We start from the raw sequence: 21,296 nt of genomic DNA on the forward strand, positions 1-21,296 counted from the left end.
TGTACTCATCAAATACTTTCACCCATAGCTTACTGAATAAAATACTCACTTTGCTCTGTTTTTTTGTCCTTGCTTGTATGAAGGTGGCTTACCTATTTATGCAATTACTTCTCTGACAATAGATGGGTAACAGCCTAATGTAACATTGTATGGAAATACAAGATAACACTGATGCAGACATGCTTTATACATTTAACAAGGAGTTAGTCAGTTTTTCAATGTTCGTCGTCAGCCGAATCATACTGTCCGTGAACTCCCTGTCGGTTGCCTCCATATGCTCCAGTATTTGTTTTTTTCCAGTTTTAAATTCTCCTACGCGAGAGCCAAGAGCAATTCCTTTTAAGTCTTTCTACTCTGTAACTGGGCAAACGCGCACCAAGTATTCCGTTTCCTCTTCGCTTGTTTACTGTGTGTCCTGCGCATGCCCAGTAGGAGGAGATTCGCCCAAATATTCCTTCCAATGTGGACAGCGATATTTTGAAAAACCACAGTGTGGACGCCTGTCATTTTTACTCGAAACCGGCGTTTTCAAAATTATCCGGCGTAGCGTGGACGTAGCCTAAGTTAGATCAGTACTCCTCCAGTATAGTATATTTTCCATCAAGCCCAATCAGATGATGAACAGCATTTCACTTTCAAATCATTTTGAAGGATCACCTGGTATATGTACAGTTACAAGAAAAAGTTTGTGAATCCTTTGCAATTTTGTGAATCCTTGGCTTTATGTAATAATTACTCAATTATTGATCTTCATCTCAGTTACAATACTAGACAAACACAATCTGCCTAAACAACACACTCAATTGTACTACTTCTCATCAATACTGAGAACACCATTTAAACAAACACAGTCTAGGTTCAAAAAAGTATGGAACTTCTGGCGTAATGCCTTTTCTAAAGTCAGGTGTTCCACTCAATGAGATGATTGGAAGTGTGGGTTGCAGAGATGCCCTGTCCTATATAAAAAAAACACAAAGTCAGATTACTGACAGAGCCTACTCTTAAGAAAGATCTGCTTATGTGCACCATGCCTCGATCAAAAACACTTTCAAAGGACCTCAGAAGAATTGCAGAGATGCATGAAGCTGGAAAAGGCTACAAAAGCATTTCTAAAGAAATCAGTCCACAGTAAAAAAAAAAGTTGTCTACAAATGGAGAAACTCAATACAGTTGCTACTCTCCCTAGGAGTTAGACAGTTAGTGGAGAGCTGTGGAGGCAGATGTTGGTAAGACATCATGCAAAGTTAGAAATCAAAAGGTTGAGCACGGCGCAGCTAGTGCCCCGAGCTGTGTATATTTCAGTGCAAGAAGTATCAAAGGAAAGCCAGATGGTAGTGCTGAAGATGAGTAATTGGTTTATACGCAGAGGTAATATCCAGTGAGGAGAGGACGTTGATAGGGCAAAACTGCAGTCAACAGAATGAGTTGCATAGTAAAGAGCAGACAAAATTGAAAAGGGTGAATACAGGACTGAAGGTGTTGTATTTGAATGTGCGCAGTATACGGAATAAGGGAGATGAACTTGTAGCACAGTTGCAGACCGGCAGGTATGATGATTTAGGCATCACGGAATCATGGCTGAAAGAAGATTATAGCTGGGAGCTTAAGTCCAATGATACACATTGTATCAAAAGGACAGGCAGGAAGGCGGACGTTGCTCTATCAGTAAAAAATAAAATCAAATCATTAGAAAGAGGCGACATAGGTTCGGAAGGTGTTGAATCATTGTGGATAGAGCTATGGAACTACAAGGGTAAAAAGACTCTGATGGGAGTTGTATAGACCCCAAAAGAGTAGTAAGGATTTGGCCTGCAAATTACAATGGGAAACAGAAAACGCATGCCAAAACAGCAATGATACAATAGTCATGGGGGACTTCAATATTATATTGGGAAAACCAGATTGCTGCTGAATTACGGGAGCAGGAATTTCCAGAGGTGTATGAGATGCCTTTTTGGAGCAGCTCACGGTTGAGCCCATTCGGGGATCAGCTATTCAGAATTAGGTGTACAATGAACCAGAGTTGATGAGAGAACTTAAGGTAAAAGAAGTCTTCAAGGCAAGTGATCAAAATATAATCAAATTCACCCTGAAGGTTGAGAAGGAGAAGCTAGTCAGATAGAACATAGTACATAGGAATCTACAACACATTACAGGCCTTTCAGCCCACACTGTTGTACAAACCATGTAAGCTCCTCTGGAAACTGCCTAGAAATTCCCTACTGCATAGCCCTTTATTTTTCTAAGCTCCATGTACCTATCTAAGAGTCTCTTAAAACAGGGGTCCCCAACCTTTTTTTGCACTGTGGACTGGTTTAACATTGACAATATTCTTAAGGTCCAGCTGATTTGGGGGGGGGGGGGGGGGGCAGGTGTTCAAGTAGGGTTAAACTCGCCTCAACATGTCTTTTACAGTTAGGGTTGCCAACTTTCTCACTCCCAAATAAGGGACAAAAGTAGCAGTCAAATCCCGGCAACACACATCAAAGTTGCTGGTGAACGCAGCAGGTCCAGGACACTTTACCCCAGGAAAGACTACCATGACCATGAAGCCCTGCGTGGGCACCTGTGTGCGCATGTGCGTACGTGCCGATTTTTTTCCCCCACAAATCGGTTTTGCCTTCATCTCCCCAACTATACTGTACATACATTATTTCTACTTTATATAGGCTGTGTATTTATCATATCATTCCTGCTTTTACCATATGCTAGTGTTATTTATTTTCGGTTTTATGTGTTATTTGGTATGATTTGTTAGGTTATTTTTTGGGTCTGGGAATGTTCAAAAATTTTTCCCATATAAATTAATGGTAATTGCTTCTTCGCTTTATGCCATTTCAACACGAAAGGTTTCATAGGAACACTCTACCTTAGCGAGGGAAATACAGGACGAGGGCGGTCCCATATGGGACAAACCAATTTAGCCCGATATACGGGATGTCCCAGCAAATACTGGACAGTTGGCAACCCTATGTTCAACAGAGCGTGACAGGGAATGAGGAAAGGTGCAGCTGACTCGTATCGTTTCCTCGCGGCCTGGTAGCACATGCTTTGCAGCCCAGTAGTTGGGGACCACTGTCTTAAAAGACACTATGTATCCACCTCTACCACCTTTGCTGGCAGTGCGTTCCACGCACCCACCACTCTCTGTGAAAAGCTTGCCCAACTTCCCTCTGTTCTACTTCCAAGCACCTTAAAACTACGCTCACTTGTGTTAACCATTTCAGCCCTGGGGAAAAGCACCTCTGGTTATCCACATGATCATCGCCTCTAATCATCTTATAGATTCTATAGATTTCAGTATGCCCACAAGAAAATGAATCTCAGGGTTGTATATGGTGACACATATGCACCTTGATAATAAATTTACTTTGAACTTTGAAGGAATCCTATAACCCTCATAATTTATTGAGGGTTATGCGATGCATGGCATTTGGAATGATCTGCCTGAACGGTGCACGAAATAAATCTCTTCACTGTTTCTCAGGACAACATGCTGGGAGTGCTCGATGGGTCTGGGCCTGTTCTCACTGGAGTTTAGAAGAATGGAGGGTGGGGGGGAAATCTCACTGAAACCTACCAAATGTTGAAAAGCTGAGTTAGAATGGATGTGGAGAGGATGTTCCCCATTGTTGGGGAATCTTGTACCAGCAAGCACAGCCTCAGAATACAACGATATCCCTTTAGAATGGAGAAGAGGAGGAATTTCTTTTGCTAGATGGCATTGAATTTGTTGAATTCATTGCCAGAGGCCTGTCGAGGCAAAATCATTCAGTATATGTAAAGCAGCGGTCAACAGGTTCTTGATTAGTAAGGGTGTCATGGGTTATGGGCTGAAGGTAAGAGAATGGGGTTGAGAGGCAATTGTCATAATGCTTATTTCTCACCAACTATCAGTGACAAAAATCACTGCTTTTTGAACACAAACACACACAACTGACACTTTCTAAAAACTGTTCACTCTAAACATGCTGCAGTGCCAATTGCCACACAAGTGCACATGACTGACACAAGTTAAAAACGGTTCGGCAAGTCTCCTGTCCCAATTAAGAAGCATAAGTATCCCAAATAAATGAAGTGAATCCCATCTAATTTCTCAATCAGTTTTTGTTCTTGAAGAGTTGTCACAAATAAGCAGCTGCCCCATTAAACAAAATCCACTGCATTTTATTATCTGCAAACAACAGGAATTCTGCAGATGCTGGAAATTCAAGCAACACACATAAAAGCTGCTGGTGAACGCAGCAGGCCAGGCAGCATCTCTAGGAAGAGGTGCTGCCTGGCCTGCTGTGTTCACCAGCAATTTTTATGTGTGTTGCATTTTATTATCTATCAGTATTGCAGTGCAGTAAAGGGAATTACACAAGTATGAGAGAGGATTTGGCCAGAACTGATTGGAAATGAACACTGGCATGGATGACAGCACAGCAGCAATGGCTGGAATTTCTGGTAGCAATTTCAAAGGCACAGGATACATACATCCCAAAGAGAAAGAAGTATTTCATAGGAAAGATGACACAACCATGGCTAACAAAAGAAGACAAAGCCAAAGAGAAGACACATAGTAAGAGCAAAATTGGTGCGAAGTTAAGAGGATAGGGAAGTTTTTAAAAACAGAAGGCAACTAAAAAAACTCATTAAGGTAAAGGTGGAATATGAAAGTAAGCTGGCCAATAACATTAAAGAGGATACCAAAAGTTTCTTCAGAAACAGAAAGTGGAAAAGAGAGGCAAGAATGGATATTGGACGGCTGGAAATGGTGCTAGGGAGGTAGTAATGGAGGACAACAAAATGGGAGACAAACTGAATAAGTATTTTGCATCACTCTTCACTGTGGAAGACACTAGCAGTATGGTGGAAGTTCCAAATGTCAGGTGTCAAGAAGAATGTGAAGTTACCATTACTAGAGAAAAGGTTCTTGGTAAGCAAAGGTCTGGAAAGTAGTCAAGTCACCTGGACCAGATGGTGTACACCCCAGGGTTCTGAAAGAGGTGGCTGAAGAGAGCGTGCAAGTAATGATCTTTCAAGAATCACGAGATTCTGGAATGGTTTTGGAAGATTGGAAAATTGCAAATGCCACTCCACTCTTGAAGAAGGGAGAGAAACAGAAGAATGGAAATTATAGTCCAATTAATCTGACATCAGTAGCTGGAAAGATATTGGAGTCAATTATTTAGAATGAGATCTCAGGGTACTTGGAGGCACATGATAAAATAGGCCATAGTTAGCATGGTTTCCTCAAGGGAAAATCTTGCCCAACAAATCTGTTGGAATTCTTTGAAGAAATAACAGGATAGACAAAGGAGAATCTGTTGAAGTTGTGTACTTGTATCTTCAGAAGGCCTTTGACAAGGTGCCAGACATGAGGCTGCTTAACAAGCTGCCAGCCCATAGTATTACAGGAAAGATGCTAGCATGGATAAAGCAGTGGATGGTTGGCAGGAGGCAAAGAGAGGGAATAAAAGGAGCCTTTTCTGGTTGGCTGCTCATGACTAGTGGTGTTCCACAGAGGTCTGTGTTGGGACTGATTCTTTTTACTTTATATATCAATGATTTGCATGACGGAATTGATGTCTTTGTTGCAAAGTCTACAGATAATACGAAGATAAGTGGAGGGGCAACACACACAAAATGCTAGAGGAACTCAACAGGCCAGGTAGCATCATGGAAAAGAGAACAGTAGACGTTTCGGGCCGGGACTCCTTGGCAGAATTGGAGAAAAAAAGCTGAGGAGTAGATTTTAAAGATGGGGAGAGGGGAGAGAGAAACACAGGGTGATAGATGAAATCTGAAGGGTGACGGATGAAGTAAAGTGTTGGGAAGTTGATTGGCGAAGAGATGCAGGGCTGCAGAAGGGGGAGCCTGATTTAAGAGGACAAAAGGTGATGGAAGAAAGAAAAGGGTGGGGAAGGAGACCAGAGGGAAGCAATGGTCAGGCAAGGAGATAAAGTGAGAGAGAGAAAAGGGGATGGGGAATGGTGAAAGGCAGGGGACATTACCGGAAGTTCAAAAAATCAATGTTCCTGCCATCAGGTTGGAGGCTACCCAGACGGATTATAAGGTGGTGTTCCTCCAACCTGAGTGTGGTATCATCATGACAGTGGAGGAGCCCATAGATAGACTTATCAGAATGGAAATGGGAAGTGGAATTAAAATGGGTGTCCAGTTTTTTCTGGGAGATCCTGCTTTTTCTGACGGAGCACAGGTGCTCAGCGAAGCAGTCTCCCAATCTACGCTGAGACTCACCAACATACAGGAGGCCACACTGGAAGCACCAGACACAGTATATGACCCCAACAGACTCACAGGTGAAGTGTCACCTCATCTGGAAGGACTGTTTGGGGCCCTGAATGGTAGCAAGGGAGGTGGTGTAGGGGCAGGTATAGCACTTGTTCTACTTGCAAGGGTAAGTGCCAGGAGGGAAATCGGTAGAAAAGGATGAATGGACAAGGGAATTGCATAGGGAGCGATCCCTGCAGAAAGCAGAAAGTTTGGGGGGGGGGGGGGAAGAGAGAGAGGGAAAGACATGCTTGGTGATGGGATCCTGTTGGAGATGGTAGACGTTCTGGAGAATTATGTGCTGGACACAGAGGCTGGTGGGTGATAGGTGAGGACAAGAGGAACCCTATCCCTGGTAGAATGACGGAAGGATGGGGTGAGAGCAGACGCGTGTGAAATGGAGAAGCGGGTCAGGGTAGTGTTGATATGGAGGAAGAGAAGCCACTTTCTTTGAAGGAGGACATCTCCTTTGTTCTTGAGAGTAGATGCAGCAGGGACAGAGGAATTTAGAAAAGGGGATTGCATTTTTACAAGTAACAGAGTGAGAGGGTGAGTGGAGGGGCAGGTAGTTTTGAAGAAATAGAGAGGCTACAGAAGGATTTAGACAGATTATAAGAATGGGCAAAGAAATGGGAAGTTGGAATACAGTGTTGGGAAGTGTATGGTCATGAACTTTGGTATAAGAAACGAAAGGGCTGACAATTTTCAAAACGGAGACAAAATATATTTTTAAAAAAACTAAGGTGTAAAGGGACTTGGGACTCCTTCTGCAGGATTTCCTAAAGGTTTATTTGCAAGTTGAGTCTTTGGTGAGAAAGGCAAATGCAATGTTGGTGTTCATTCCAAGAGGACTAGAATACAAAAGCAAGGATGTAATGAACTTTGTAAAGCACTGGTGAGGCCTCACTTGGAATATTGTGAACAGTTTTGAGTTTCTTATCTTGGAAAGGATGTGCTGACACTGGAGAAGCTTCAAAGGAGGTTCACAAAAATGATTCCAGGATTGAATGGCTGTCATATTAAGACCTTTTGATGGCTCTCGGCCTGTATACACAATTCAGAAGAATGAGGGGTGACGTCATTGAAACCTATCAAATGGTGAAAGGCCTTGATAGTGTGGGTGTGCAGAGGATGTTTCCTATGATGGGAGAGTAAGACCGCAGCCTCAAATCAGAGGGTTGTCCTTTTAGAACAGTGATGAGGAGGAATTTCTTTCACCATAGCGTGGTGAATCTTTGGAATTCTTTGTCACAGGTAGCTGTGGAGGCCAAGTCTTTATGTATATTTAAGGCAGAGGTTGAAAGATTCTTGATTGGTCAGGGCATGAAGGGATATGGGGAAATGGCAGAGCAAACTCCATGGGCCAAATAGCCTACTTCTGCTCCTATACCTTATGGTCTTATGGGCATCCTGCAAAGACCAAAGACCAAGAGCACAACGTGCAAAGCCAAAGGAGGTGAAAAAGAACCCAAGGTAACAGCAAAAGACCTGCAGAAATCTGTAGAACTTCCTAAAGTATCTGTTCATGTCTCCACTATAAAAAAACTGAACAACAATGGTGTTCACAGAAGGACAGCACGGAAGAAACCATTGCTCTCAAAAAAAAACAATTGCTGCATGTCTCAGGTTTACAAAAGACCACCTGAATGTTCCACAACACTTCTGGGACAATGTTCTGTCAACAGATGAGACAAATGTTGAACTTTTTGGAAAAAATGCACACCACTATGTTTGGAGGAACACCAACTCCAAAACCTCATCCCAACTGTGAAGCATGGTGCAAGGAGCATCAAGGTTTGGGGTTGCTTTGCTGCCTCAGGGACTGGACAGCTTGCAATTGTTGAGGGAACAATGAATTCAAAATTGTATCAAGATACTTTACAGAAGAATATCAGGCTAGCAGTCCATCACCTAAGGCTCAACAGAAGTGGGATGACACAACAAGACAATGATCCAAAACACAAGTAAATCAACAGAATGGTGTAAAATGAAGAAAATTCATGTTTTGGAATGGCCAAATCAGAGTCAAGATCCTAACCCAATTGAGATGCTGTGGCATGACCTGAAAAGGGTTGTTCATGCAAGGTATCCCAGAAATATTGATGAACTGAAGCAGTTTTGTATGCAGAAATGGTCTAAAATTCCTCCTCACTATTGTGCAAGTATGATCAGCAGCTACAGGAAATGTTTGGAGGTTATTGCTCTAAAAGAGGTTCTACCAGTTACTAAATACAAGGGTGCACATACTTGTTTCAGCCAGGACTGTGAATGATTAATGTGCTCAGTAAAGACATGAAAAGTACAATTGCTTGTGTGTTATCAGTTTAGGCAGGTCGTACTTGTCTATTATTGTGATTTACATGAAGTTCAGACCACATTTTATAATGCAGAAAACCAAGTAATTGTAAAGGGTCTTGCAACTGTACTTACAAATCAAACCACTGTTGAAGTAGAAAAAGTAGTTTTGTATACTGACCTTTCAACCCAAATCAGAAGCATCAGAAACAGCCCAGACTAAGACTGTTAAAACCTTTCTAAAAACAGCACATTGCTCCAACTTAGTTCTTAGGCAACATGAGAATACAATATATTAATTTAAAATATCAATCTCAACCAATCAAAGGCTGTGTGATGGATGATGTGAGCCAGACAAAGGCAACAAAAACTAAACTTTGCTCTGAAATTAGTTATGTTGAACACAATCTACCTGCAATTGACCTCTAGCACTAAACCGAGGAAGTACACACTCCCCAAAATTGATAATCTTCAATTTTAAAAAAATAGCACACAACAGTTTTCAAAATGAGGCAGACAAAGATGTACTGAACAACTCAGGAGGGAAAATATTGTAGATCCTGATCTTCTGCAGTCAATTCCTACCATTTCTCTGTGCTCACGAAGAATTCCATACTACCATGCAATAAGTACACCTGCTTACAACTACAATCTTTGCATTGTATGCATTATACACACATTTTGTTTTTCGTAAGGATATAAATAGACAATAAGCATTTCAATTATAGAACTGAGTTTGCAAAGGTGTTGTTTAATATTGCAGAAAAATGTAAACAGATATTTAGTTTGATTGACAACCAATATAAAATACTTGGCCTAAATTTCATAAATATATTCAGAACCAGCACCTTTGCCCTAAAAACTGTACTAAACAAGTTGAATTAATGAAACACAATAAGTGGAGGATTGGGGAGGGGAGGAGAGTCAAAAATCTTGCACATTCTACGAAGGTCACCTACCTACAGGAAAAATGTAAATAAAGTTGAAAGAGTACAGAGAAAATTTACAAGGATGTTGCCAGGCTTGAATTATAAGTAAAGACTGAATAGGTCAGGACTTTATTCCCTGGAATGCAAAAGACTGAAGGGTGATCTGATGGAGCTATACAAAATTATGAGATAGGGTGGTCTGACTGGTGGTGTAGTGGCATCAGCACTGGACTTCAAGGTAGATGGTCCCGAGTTTGAATCCAGCCGGGTCCCAACCTGGGCAACAGGAGTATCTGCGCGGAAGACAGGCCTGTGGACAACCCTATTGTCAACTAGACGATCCTTTGAGCACTTGACAACTCGATGGCACTCAACAAAAGATGGGGTAAATGCAAGCAGGCTTCTTCTATTAAGGCTGGGTGGGACTACAACCAGAGGTCATGGGTTAAGAATGAAAGAGCTCAATTTCAACGTTTAAGAGAAGCTTGGGTATGGAGGGCTATGGTCCAGATTCAGGTCAATGAGACCAGGCAGTTTAAATGGATTGGCATGGACCGGATGGGCCAAAGGGTCTGTTTCTGTGCTGCATTTTTCAACGACTTTAGACTCTAAAGTTTCCAGCAGAGATATTTAGAATAACCTTATTATATTCTAAAGTACCAACTATCTACAGTTTATACCTTGATTTTCACCAATTTGCTCCATTTAAGTTAATTATGCTAATTATGGAAACAGCAAGTTTGTTCATACTTTATCTGTACCAAACAACATTTATTCATTACGTGCCGTGTCGTATGACATGGGTGATCATGGTCTTGACCATGATCATTCTTGGCAATAGTCTTCAGAGATTGTTTGCCTGGCGTCAGTGGTCATATAACCAGGACTTGTGATGCACCAGCTGCTCATACAACCATTTATCACCTGCACCCATGGCTTCACATGTCTCTGATCAGAGGTGGGGCAGCAAAGCAGATGCTACACTTTGCCCAAAGGGTAGCAGCCTAGCACAGGCAAATAGCACTTTACACATCCTTTGGTAGAGACATTATCTCTACCCCGCCACCCGTACCAAATAACAACTTGATAACACAAATGATATGAAGCAAAAAAGATAATTCAGTTAATACAAATTAAGTTTATAAAATAGCCCAAAGTATCTAAAAGGTGAATGCAATAGTGAATAATAATTGAATTGACAAAGGAAGTCACAGGAATTTTTTTTTAAACCATAATAAGAATGCTTGACTCTTTTTTCAGTTCATAACTATGTCCTATGTCAAACCCAGATTCGCACTCTATGGATTGACAGATCAGGTGGAAGTTCTGCAAAGCTACCACATCTCATCACAAATCAGATCATGAGATAAAGGAGCAGAATTAGGCCATTTGGCCCAGATTCTGCTTTGCCATTTCATCATGGCTGATCCATTTTCCCCTCTCAGCCCCAATCTCCTGCTTTCTCCCCACATCTCTTCACGTCCTGACTAATCAAGAATCTACCAACCTCTCCCTTAAACATACCCAATGACTTGACCTCCACAGCCGCCTGTGGCAACAAATTCTACAGATTTGCCACTCTCTGGCTAAAGAAATACCTCATCTCCGTTCTAAAATGGCACCTCCTCTATTCTGAGGCTGAGTCCTCTGGTCCTAAACTCCACCAGCATAGGAAACATCCTCTCCACATCCACTCTGTCGAGGCCCTTCAACATTAGATAGGTTTTAATGAGGTTACCCCTTATTCTTCTGAATTACAGTGAGTTCCAATGAATAATGGACAATTAAACAGTCACTGGGAGGGGCTCCAAGAATATCCCTATTCTCAGTGTTGGAACCCAGCGTTGACTGCTAAAGACACAGCTGAAGCATTTACAACCATATTCAGACATGGAACAGATGCCATGTCCTAGCTTCCTCCTGAGAAACATATCACCACAAAGAAACTCTTCTCCAGCCAATATAATTCACTCTGGCTGAAGTTAAAAAAAACAGTTGAATGCACTGCATACAGCAAAGGCCATGGATCCATATTCCAGCCCAACTGTAATACTGAATACCTATGCTTCAGAAGCAGCTGTACCTCTAGTCTTCAGAAGCAGCTGTACCTCTAGTCTAACTGTTCCAACAGCACAGGTATGTCTGACAATGTCCTATTCACAATTACTGCCAATTCAAAGTGGGAAGCACCACTGACAATAACTGTGAAGTCACACTTACTACTAAAGCTACTGACCAATGTCCAGTTTGGGTTCACTCAGACTACAACATAAAACCTCATCAAAACTCAAAGAGTTTATCTCAAGACAAGTGAAAGGGACTGTCCTGGACAACAGGGCAGCATTTGACTAAGTGAACACCAAGGCACCCTGATAAAATTATAGTTATCGGTGGTTGGAGTCATAGTAAAAAAAGAAGACAGCTGTAATTACTTGGAGGTCAACTGCCCCATCAATGCATGGAAGCCCTACAGGGAAGTGTGCTTCTTCCATTAAGTTTCAAGGAGTGAGGTTGAATATTCACCTTTTGCCTAGATGAGTGCAGCTCCAACAAATCTCAATGTAGATATCATCCAGGGCAAAGTAACCTGATATATGCACCCCATCCACCTCAATAAAGCTTTATTCTCTCCACCACTGGCAAACAGTGGCTGCAAAATGCACCATAGTTTTCTGCCTACACTATACTGACAGTACCTCACAAACTCAATTACTATCACAGGGGAAAAGTGCAGGACACCATCACCTGCAAAAAAGGTTTAAAGTTCATAAGGAAATGTATTATCAGATTCTCCTCCAGGTTGCGCACCACCAGGCTTTCTTCATCATTTGATCCAACTCCTGGAACCATTAACCCAGACAATGGGTCATTAACTTTCAAGAACAATTAAGGATGGGCAATAAATAGTAGTCTCAGTCCTGCCAATGAATAAATTAAAAATAACTTCTGATTCTTCCACTTTTCTGTGTCAAAGCCAAAAGATCCCTACCTATTGCAAATCATCGTATTTACCTCCGATTGATTCCCAAATATCTCTTGTCACAAAAAGTTAGCAATAACAAATACAGGATGAAGTAAACTATTTAACATTTTGCTGTATACATGACATATGTCGTCTTCACTTCATTGTACAATTCCCTAAAAATCAGATGCCTAGTTACCTTTCTCTCACTGCATCCTTATGAGGAGCCAATGAAGAGATTCTTAATTGGGAATCTATCATCCATATCATTTTGGCTATTGTACAGATATTGAACTTTCAAACGTCAAACAATGGAAAAGCAGTTTCACAATGATTTAAATAGAATGGTTTGCATACATTTGTATCATTTTATATAATGAACAGCTGAAATTTCAGAAAAATGTACAGGTAAAGTGGCCACTGGAGGGTTAGCCAAATACTGATAATGTGCTGGTTTTTAAACAGAGTTTTAAAGGAAAGGAATTTCAAAGCATGACATCAGGTTGCCTGATGGAATTACTACCAAAATGCCAGCAAAGTACAATGATTGAAGGAAGCTTCAGGGACAGGAAGGAGCAAGTCATGGAACATGTCAAACAGATGAGAATTTCAATTCATTGCCTCCAAAGATCAGTAAGAACAGATGCAATGGGAGACAAGCTGGTTTGAGTGGAATGACAAGCAGCAGAGGTTTAAAAATCACAGAGGAAATTCATCAACAATTGAAACCAATGGGATCTGAAAGCAACAATATAGGGGTCTCAATTTTAGCAACATGGATGCCCAGGTAAGAACTGTTACAATGTGGAGGTGAATGTTCTTCACATGGGTTTGAAACCTCCATGTCCTGGTCAAAATGGACACTATGACCCTGAAATATGGTTTGACAAAACAAGCCTGAGGAGGTGAGAGAGGAAGGGCTGTTAAATAGAAATGATAACCAGTCCACCAGTTAACATGCTGGAAAGTAACTGCAGTCCTTCTATGGCAGGGAAATGAACAGCTAGGCACAGTTGAGATAAGATTCAAGACGACAACAGAACAAAAAAAAATCCGCAGCCTCCAAAGAAAAATGAAAGAGTAGATCCAGATAATCTACCAATACGAATAGGAACAGAATCCGACAATCTCATTCAGAAGGGCAAGGCAAGTAGTGGAAAATAATAAATAGTTCAATGATCATAAATCCCAAAACAAAACAACTACCTAGCACAATATTGTGCCTTAACATTGCATTTCATCCATGCTAATGTTGATGTCAATCTACATAAATCCCTTTTGCCTGCATTAGGCCCATATCCCTCTGTTCTTTTCCTATCCAAGTACCTGCCAAAATGCCTTTCACATGCTGTAACTGCATCTGCCTCCACTGCTTCTAACAGCTGTTCCAAATGTTCATCATACTCTGAAAAGCTTATTCCTCCATTGTCCTTTAAATTTCTCCACTCACTTAAAACTAGTGACCTCTAGACTCCCCACCTGAGGGAAAAGAAACCCTGGCCACCTATCCTAACTGTGCTGTTCAGCCTACTGCATTCCAGTGAGGGAAAAAAAACAGCCTAAGCAATCTCTCCATTCTTGACAACATCCTGGTGAATATCTCTGGCACTCTCTTTATTGCTACACTGTCCTTGTAGTGGCAACCAGAATTATGCACAATACGATCTAAACAATATTTTTGTAGACTGCAGTGTGAATCGCAACTCCTATACACAGGCCTCGGCCTATGAAGGCAAGCATATCAATTGTCCTTTTCAATATTCATCACTTGTAGGGATCTATGATCTTGCACTCTAGTTTTCTCTGTAAATCAACCTGAGTTGAGGGTCTTGCTCAGTACTTACTATTATTTCTATATGTGCTAATGGAATCTGACATCCCAAAATGCTAGGCTCACACATGCCTAGACTAAATTCCATCTGCCACTGCTCTGTCTAATATTGCTGCTGATCTATTTCCCACTAAGTTTATATCCTGGCTCCAATCCCTGCAACATTATTTTTCACAGATTTCCAAACACACGTCCACCACTACCCATCACCCAGCCAAATATGCCTCAGATCCCTTGTGCCTTCTGGTCCAATCTACTACATGGGAGCTTGTCAAAAACTTTACTATAGTCCACATGGGCAACATCCATATCCCTGTCTTCAGCAATCTTTTGTACCTCCTCAAAAAAATCTCATGGTCATCATGCTGCAACCACAGATATAGAAGATCTTGTTTAACACTTTGGACAGGTACTGTGGCAGAAACAAATCTAATTGGAGCAGTTCCAACATGCAGTTGAAAAAAGGGAAAAAGAATTTGTTCAAGGATTACTGGCAATAACTTTAAGAGATATGTTGAGAAAGACCCTGAAATCCAGTGAATTTTGGCAAGAGCTATGATGAGTGTGATGTAGACCAGACAGATCTGGTGACAGATGGTTAAATCTGCTGTGCACTGAATATGCTTAAAGTGTCTCTACATTTAATAAGAGGGTAGATGGGAATAATTCCAGCAAAATTAACAGGACAGTAAAATAAAAATCTCATTGAAGACACCAAAGGCAAGGCAGTGAATGGAGATCAGCAGTAACATAAATAACATGGCAAATGGAAGGCAAAGCAGATGACACATTTTAAAAAAATGATAGCTGATTTCAGGATGAATTATTTTCCAACAGAGGCTACAAAAGTTTTGAAGGTAGACTGGCAGAGGTGAGAGGTGAGGAATACAAGGAAGAAATAGAAACTAATTGAGACAATGGTAGCATAAAGACTACTTAATTTGACCTAACTGAACTATTTATGAATATGAATACTGGAGGTACCAGAAGCAATGAAACCAGAACAGAAAGAACAAGGTAAATTGAGATTGAAATCACAATGAAAAGGTTGAAAGATTGGAATATAGCAATCAAAAAAATAGAGATGAGGAAGAGGTCTGTGAAAGGACAGGAAAAGAGTGGAAAAAAGACAAGTTGCTTAAAATAAAGCATGAAAGAGCCATACATGCTAGTGGGGACTGTTGCGAAAACAGGAATACCAATGGTGTAAAATTGGTGATAATTTTGTTCAAGGTGATGATGTCAATCCAAAGCTATAGATGACAAGGTCAATGTTTGGCATGGTAAAGGTTTTCTGTAGTCCGGCGATAAGCATGGCTCCATTACAGTTCGAGGCATTCCGGTATTCGGAGTTCAATTCCGGTGCCATCCTTAATGAGTTTGTACATTCTCCCTATGAAATGCGTGAGCTTCCTCCAGGTGCTCCGGTTTCCTCCCACAGTCCAAAGACGTACCAGTTAGTTTAACTGGTCATTATAAATTGCCCTGTGATTACGCTAGAGTTAAATATGTGGATTGCTGGGCAGTGTGACACATGACCAGACAGCACAGAAACAGACCTAAACTAAATAGCCCTAAACTTTTGTGTCCCAAGCCCAAGGCCCAAGACTCACACATAGTTCATTTTGTTCTTGAATGCACTGAGATCATGCAAAATTATTTAGGATCACCTGCATTCCCGCAATTAGTCCTCCAAAATGGGAACACTGAAAACACTCACAGATTGGATAACATCTCTACAGAAAGGAGCAGATGCCTCTTCAAAATTATAATAAAAAATTTGAGATGACACTTAACACCATTCTCTCTACACAATGCTGTGCTGCCTTACCTGTATTGATCCCATATTTACTATTACTTCAATCAGTCAGCATGATTTACTTTGCTACTGTAGATCCTAAAACATTTTTTTGAAAGCCAGCACCAGGAGTTTATTTTCCAATATTGCTATGATGTACTAAACAAGGACAGATTCAGCTATAACATTATGGCTTCCAAATGCAGCAAACATCTTAAAGCACAAATGGTTTGGTGTTACAGACTGCATCTGAATCTGCCTTATTACATGGCATTAAAATAATTTTACAGAATTAGCACCACTTTGCTGCCAGTCTGCTACAACTTGACAATTGTATAGAAATAAACACTTCACTTGCAAACACTTCAGAAGATATGACAAAACAGTCAACATTTCTTCTATCGATCCAAGTCTACAGCTGTACCAAGATATTAGTCACACATTTAAATATAAGAAATGTGGCACAATTTGCAGTGCCTTCAGTATGTTGAGGTATACAAAATGAATCAACTTTGCTCTCTAGTATAAAACAAAAAAACAAAAAATCCTAACTCCCTCCACAATCAAACACAGCTTGTAGGCATCACTCTTAATCAATGCTTAGATATTAATACTTTCATAAGTCTTACTATTTATAAAAACGGTTATCAGACTTAAAATTCAGTCTTCAAAAATAGTCACTTCGTTCGTCGTCCAGGGTTGGGAAGGAGTCTTATTTCTTTCTTCCCCGCCCCTTTTCCTTTTGCTGCTGAATAAACACCTTAAAAAGCCCTGCCAATCGAGTCACCTCAGGACATGCCGAATCTGCGCCGACTTGACACGAAAAGGGAAATCAAGCGTATTTTAAAATAAATGTATATTACAACAATGTGCATTTCCGCTTTTATCGGTTCCCACAACAGAAACTCGCCCTCACACCAAACAACGCCCATCCCAACCAGCTGGCCAGCCGCACTGGGTGCACCCGCTGCCTTTACCTGTGCCTGAGTGAGTGGCGAGCCTCTCCCGGGGCAACGCGTTTCTGTCCCGTCCTTCTCGGCCGCTCGGTCTCCCCGAAGGCCCAGGCCCACTGACAACCCGGTCAGCCGTAGGGCAACAACGGCCCAGTCAGTCTCCCACAGCTGCCACCCAGCTCCCTCTCGCCTGCTGCTGCCGGTCGGCCCCCGAAAGCCTCCGAGTTCGGCAGCCGCCTGTAAGCAGAAGACGCGTGTATTTTTTTATATATAACTCAAGCCTGAGTCAGGCACTGCTCTACCAGCCCTCCGCCAACACTCACACTGACTGAGCTCAGGGAGACGCTGCGCCTCCCAGGCACCAGCCCTTCTCCCCCGTACCGACGCGATTGCGTCACCGTACCGATTAGGTCATCGCGTAGCGAACCTGGGCTCGCTCCTTCGAAAGCGCGCCTGTCGGGATCGTGCGTTGGAGAACTTCATGGGCTGACGTGCACGATCTATCACAGTGATAGATAGACAATGAAGTGGTGTAGTTTTTAAATTATTTTAGTGAACGTCAAGTATGTATTACCCATCGTTAATTATCCTTGAAAAGGTATTGCCTTTTTTTGAAATTTTGATCCAACTCATCCAAGCTAACCATGCTGCCCACTTAAGAATTGCCTGTATTCCTCAAGCCATTTTAAGAATAAGGGGTAGACCATTTAGAACGGAGTTGAGGAAAAACTTTTTCACACAGAGGGTTGTGGTTCTGTGGAATGCCCTGCCTCAGAAAGCAGTGGAGGCCAATTCTCTGGATTCTTTCAAGAAAGAGTTAGATAGAGCTCTTAAAGATAGCGGAGTCAAGGGATATGGGGAGAAGGCAGGAAAAGGGTACTGATTGTGGATGATCAGCCATGATCACAGTGAATGGCCGTGCTGGCTCGAAGGGCTGAATGGCCTACTCCTGCACCTATTGTCTATTGCCATTTCCTATCTACATACCTGCCCAAATGTCTTTGAAATTTGCAATTGTAGCTACCTCTACCCTTTCCTCTGGTAGCTGGTGCCATACAATTGCCACCCTGTGTGAAAAACGTGTCCCTCAGATTCCCATCCCTTCTCCTTTTAAATTTATGCCCTTTAGTTTTAGACTCCTTTCCCTGGTAAACAGATTGCGACTAACTATCCTATATATGTACTGATAATCTTATACACCTCTTTAAAAGTCACCCAGCCCCCTTTGATCTAGAGAAAGCAATCTCAGATACCACGCTATGCTGTAAAGGTGGTTGCTTCACAATTTAGACCCAGCTTGCCCCGTAGCTCCAGTGACCTAGGCTCAAATGTAACTTCCAATGCCATATCTTCTGCCCAAGTACTCATATCTTCTCCAATATGCCTAAAATGTGCTGGTTGCTAGGCTAATTGACCTTTGTAAAATGATTAATGCTTAGTTTTCATATGCATACCAATTCATTCATAGATCTGTAAATGTTCCGAATTTGCAAAATGAAAGGTTTGTAAATGATCAATCATTCAACACATTTTTGATGTTCAGGGAATCAAGATTTATGGGAATCAGACAGGAAAAAGGATGAGATAAACAGCCATGATCTCATGGAGAATATGGTAGAATATTGTCTTCTCCTATTTCTTCAATTCCTTGTTCTTAAAGGTTGTTGCTAGTGATATCTTGGCAATACAGTCTGCCATCTGGAGAAATCTCCATTCAAAAGACAAAAAGAAAGCTGCAGGAACTCCTATAAACCTTCTGATTCAGACAAATGAATAATTTTAATTTCAAATCTAGAAAATACATCATTGTAGTTCTTACTAAATCAGAATCAAATTGCCACTGACATATGATATTGTTTTGCAGCAGGAGTTCAGTATAAAGACATAAACAGCTATAAATTACAATAATAAATAGAGCAAGATTGAATACCAAGGTTCTTAATAACACATTCTTTGGGCGCTGCCTCTTCAAGATGTCCTTGATGGTGAGGAGGTGGTGGCTGTGATGGAGCTGGCTGGGTCTACAACTTTCTGTAATATCGTGATCCTCTGAACCGGAGCCTCCACAACAGTCACAAGGCTCTCCACTATAAATCTATATAAATGTGTAAATCTCTTTGGTGACATATCAAATCTCCCAAAACTCCTAATAAAGCAGAGCCACTGGCATGACTTCTTCATGATTGCATCAATGTGTTGATCCTTTGAGATGTTAACACTCAGTAACTTGAAGTTGCTCATCTGTTCTACTGCTGAGCTCTCAATGAGGACCAGTGTGTGTTCTTCCGACCTCGTACTCCTGAAGTCCACAATCAGTTCCTTGGTCTTACTGACATTGAATGTAAGGTTGTTGTTGCAATACCACTCAACTGCTCAAGTTTATTGTCAGCTGATTGTATATGTACACAATCAAACAAAACAATGTTCCTGCAGACCATAGTGCACCCACAAAACATATATCACACAACACATAAAACTAAATATTATCACTAATAAGTTAATAAAATATAATTCAAAATGCATGTGAAATGTACTGCTCACTGTTCTAGTGACCAGATCTGGAAGGTGGCAGGGTATTCATTAGTCTCTGGGTGAAGAAGCTATACCCAGTCTGGCAATCCTAGTCCTGATGCTCCTGTACCTCCTTCCTGATCATAGTGGGTCAAAGAGATTGTGGGATGGGTGGTAGGGATTTCTGAGAACTCTTCGGGCCCTTCGTACATAATACTCCTGGTAAATGTCGGAAATGGGGGAATGGGACATGCCAGAGATCCTTGCAGCAGTTTTTATGGTCCTCTTTAGGGTCTTGTGATCCGATGATTTGCAGCTTCTGTACCACACAACGATGGTGTTCCTGTAGAAAATTTTTAGATTGGGAGCAAGGAGCCGTGCATGCCCCAATCTCCTCAAAAAATGTCAATGCTGCTGTGTCTTCTTGACAAATGAGGAGGTGTTGTGGGTTCAGGTTATATCGTCCATTGTGTGCACAGCAAGGAACTTTGTGCTGTTGCCTTTCTCTTCAACAGAGTCATCGATGTGCAATGGAGAGTGGTCAACCTGTGCCTTCCTGAAGTCCACAATCATCTCTTTTGTCTTTCCACATTGAGACTCAGGTTGTTGTTCTCACATGATTTGACAAGCCTCTTTACCTTCTCTCTGTACGCCGATTTATCATTTTTGCCAATGAGGCCATCCACTGTTGTATCATCAGAAAACTTGATGAGGTGGTTTGAGTTGAATCTGGCAGTGCAGTTGAGAGTCAGCAGCACGAACAGCCATGGACTGAGCACACAACCCTGGGGGCACCAGTGCTCATCATAACAGAGCTTCAGCTGTTGCTGTTAACTTGGACTTCAAGGGACTTACCGTCAAGAAGTCCAAGACCCAGTTACAGAGTGGGACGTGGAATTAAAATGTGTGGCCACTGGGAGATCCAAAGAAAGCAGGATCTCCCAGTGGCCACATATTTTAATTCCACATCCTGTTCCCATTCTGATATGTCTATCCATGGCCTCCTCTACTGTCAAGATGAAGCCACACTCAGGTTGGAGGAACAACACCTTATATTCCGTCTGGGTAGCCTCTAACCTGACGGCATGAACATTGACTTCTCAAACTTCCGCTAATGCCCCACCTCCCCCTTGTATCCCATCTGCTATTTATTTATTTATATACACACATTCTTTTTCTCTCTCTCCATTTTCTCCCACTGTCCCTCTCACTATACTCCTTGCCCATCCTCTGGTTTTTTTCCCCCCCTCCCCCTTTTCTTTCTCCCTAGGCCTCCTGTCCCATGATCCTCTCATATCCCTTTTGCCAATCAACTGCCCAGCTCTTGGCTCCATCCCTCCCCCTCCTGTCTTCTCCTATTTTTTCGGATCTCCCCCTCCCTGTCCCACTTTCAAATCTCTTACCATATCTCGGGTAATGATGAGTTTGAGTACAGAGAGGAAATTAAGAACCCGGTGACATGCAGCGAAGACAATAACCTATTCCTCAACGTCAGCAAGACGAAGGAATTGGTTGTTGACTTCAGAAGGAGTAGCGGACCGCACGACCCAATTTACATCGGTGGTGCGCAAGTGGAACAGGTCAAAAGCTTTAAGTTCCTTGGGGTCAATATCACAAGTGACCTGACTTGGTCCAGCCAAGCAGAGTCCACTGCCAAGAAGGCCCACCAGCGCCTTTACTTCCTGAGAAAACTAAAGAAATTTGGCCTGGCCCCTAAAACCCTCACTAATTTTATAGA

At 41.8% G+C, this 21,296-nt stretch overlaps 1 protein-coding gene across 2 annotated transcripts in view; it reads right to left on the reverse strand.

Annotated features, from left to right (window-relative positions):
* shoc2 (SHOC2 leucine rich repeat scaffold protein) overlaps nt 1–17,419 on the reverse strand; it is a 132,901-nt gene extending 115,482 nt beyond the window's left edge. For both annotated transcript variants that reach the window (XM_072239835.1, XM_072239836.1), the window contains exon 1: nt 17,072–17,419. The gene's annotated coding sequence lies outside the window, so the exon portion shown is untranslated. The remainder of the gene's footprint in view (nt 1–17,071) is intronic.
* Nucleotides 17,420–21,296: the final 3,877 nt, after the last annotated feature.

The sequence above is a fragment of the Mobula birostris genome, chromosome 21 (genome assembly GCF_030028105.1).
Source record: "Mobula birostris isolate sMobBir1 chromosome 21, sMobBir1.hap1, whole genome shotgun sequence".
Taxonomy (NCBI): domain Eukaryota; kingdom Metazoa; phylum Chordata; class Chondrichthyes; order Myliobatiformes; family Myliobatidae; genus Mobula; species Mobula birostris.